Raw genomic sequence first — 2,594 nt, 5'->3', positions numbered from 1 at the left:
ATTTTTTTAAAAACCCCTGAATGAAGACAGCTAGCTGGTGGTAAGAGTAAGGCTATTTTATATTTTTTAGTGAAGGTTTTTGTCTGCTTCAGGGCCACTCATTTATATTAGATTGGTGGTTCTTTTTAGAAAAGCTATTAATTATTGATTCACTTTCTTCTTTTTTTAAAAAATTGTGGACAGTATTACAGATGTCCCCATTTTACTCCTCTTTGCCCCCCTCCACCAAGCTCACACCCCCTTCCCAGGCCATCACCACATTATTGTCTACGTCCATTAGCTATGCGTATATACGTATATATATTTTTGGTTAATCTCTTCCACTCCCCCTCACTCCGCACCCACCTAAGATCTATTAGTCTGTTACATATATCCATGCCTCGGGCCCTATATTTTTTGTCAGTTTATTTTCTTAATTAGATTCCACATATTAGAAAGATAATAAGGTATTGGTCTTTCTCTGACTGTCTTATTCCGCTTAGGATAATAATCTCCAGGCCCATCCATGCTGTTGTGAAGGGTTAGAGTTCCTTCTTTTTATAGCTGTGTAGTAAATACTAGAGGCCAAGTGCATGAAATTTGTGCATGAGGGGGGTCCTGTACCCTCTGGCACACCTAATATTTGAATATTTGTTGTCCCACAGCTCCCTTATGCTGTCCTGCTTTTCAGTTGGTTTTTCTTTTTGGTTCTATGATTGAGTGATTTTTTTCAACTCTGTCTTCTAATTCACTGATTTAGTGCTCAGCTTCCCGTAATCTGCTGTGCATTCCTTACAATGTGTTCTTTATCTGTGTTATGTCATTCTTTATTTTCGGACTGTTCTTTTTTCCATAGTTACTATATCTTTTCTCATGCATCTTACCATCATTATTTTGAACTCTGTTTCAGATAAATTTCTTATCTCTGTTTCTTTTATCTCTTTGTCTGAAAAAAAATATCTTGTTCTTTCATTTGTGGGTGGTTTCTTTGTCTCCTCATTTCTGCTGCCTGATGGGTTTGTGAATATGTATTAGGTAGACCTGCTATGTCTCTCAATCTGTGGTGTAGGACAGTGTCAAATGGCTAGCCTGGATGAGGGGCTGAGGGCCGTTTTCTGGCTGGCCACGCCCCCCAGAGACCCAAGTTTCCAGCCTCTCTTTTTTTCTTCTGAGATTTATTTATCTACTATAATTGAAACTTTGTATCCTTGAGCGGAGCCCAGGCCAGGCAGGGCAGGTGGGAATCTTGGCTTCCTCCATCGCCAGGGGAAACCCAAGCCTCCAGCTTGCTCCAGCTCAATAGCCATTGCCATCTTAGTTGGATTAATTTGCATACTCACTCCTGATTGGCTGGTGGAAGTGGCTTGTGTGCATGGCTTGAGTGTAGCGAGGTGTGCAGCCAAGGTTGAGAACCACTGCTATAGACTGATAAGATTCCTCTTGAACTTCCCTCAGGCAATTGTCTACAGGTGTGGCAAGAGTTTTTTTTTCCAACAGGTGTGGTAATTGTTTCTGTCTGAATGCTAATTGTTATTCTCAGTTTTCTAAGGGGCAAGGTGTTTTCCAATAGGGTGGGTCAGCTGTCTTCCTGTATAGCAGTTGTCTGCATGAGAAAGATGACCTCCCCAGAGTGAAGGAATCACACAGCATAGGAAACTGGGGTATCTGCCTTCTGAGCTCTAACCCCAGAACCCTCGATCCTGGTTTCTACTCACCCAGCTCCAGTCCACTCTGCTGTGCCTCTGTTGCAGCTCAAGGTGGGTGGATCCGCAGGGAATTTTATGCATTGGCCCTTTAAGAGGGTGTCTGAATTTCCAGCCATTTCTCCCTGGCAGCAACCTGCTGCTTTTCAAAGCCAGATGTTATGTGAATACCCTTCTCAATTCTGGTGCTCTCTGCTGGGGGTGGAGGGAGACAAAGGGGAGCAGTTTCAGAATTAGACCTCAGAGTTCTTAGTGGCAACCCCCCACAACTGAGATATCTTCCAGAACTTCAGTTTCTGTCTGTGGGGGCCCAGCCAGCCCTTTCATGTTCTGCTCCTCTTACCAGTCTCTATGGGGTCTCCACTTTTGGTCCTCGATTATCAGGGTTCTCTCCAGTGAGTCTTTCATTGAATATTCAGTAAATTTTTCTGTATTTTAGTTGTAATCCCAGTTTGGACTTGAGAGCATGTCCATGCAGCATCCATTTACTCCACTGCCATTTTTAATCTCTCAAAGAGTAGATTTTTAAAAGTTCTCATCACAAAAAGAGAAATGGAAATTATGTGACAGAATAGAGGTTTTGGCTAGTGCTGTGGTGGTAATTGTTCTGTAATATAATACTAGAGGCCTGGTGTACAAAAATTTGTGCACTTGGGGGTAGCGTTCCCTCAGCCTGGTCTGTGCCTTCTTGCAGTCTGGGACCCCTCAGGGGTGATCACTTGCTGGCTTAGGCCTGCTTCCCAGGGGATTGGGCCTAAGATGGTAATCAGACATCACCCTGGCATCCCAGCAGCCCTCGCAGAATGTCCATTTGCCAGCGGAGAGCAGGCCTAAGCTGCAGTCGGACATCCTTAGCGCTGCTGAGGAGGCAGGAGAGACTCCCACCACCACCACTGTACTGGCAGGCATCCG

Source organism: Myotis davidii, unplaced genomic scaffold (assembly GCF_000327345.1).
Source record: "Myotis davidii unplaced genomic scaffold, ASM32734v1 scaffold6112, whole genome shotgun sequence".
Classification (NCBI taxonomy): domain Eukaryota; kingdom Metazoa; phylum Chordata; class Mammalia; order Chiroptera; family Vespertilionidae; genus Myotis; species Myotis davidii.
This window is presented reverse-complemented; position numbering follows the sequence as displayed.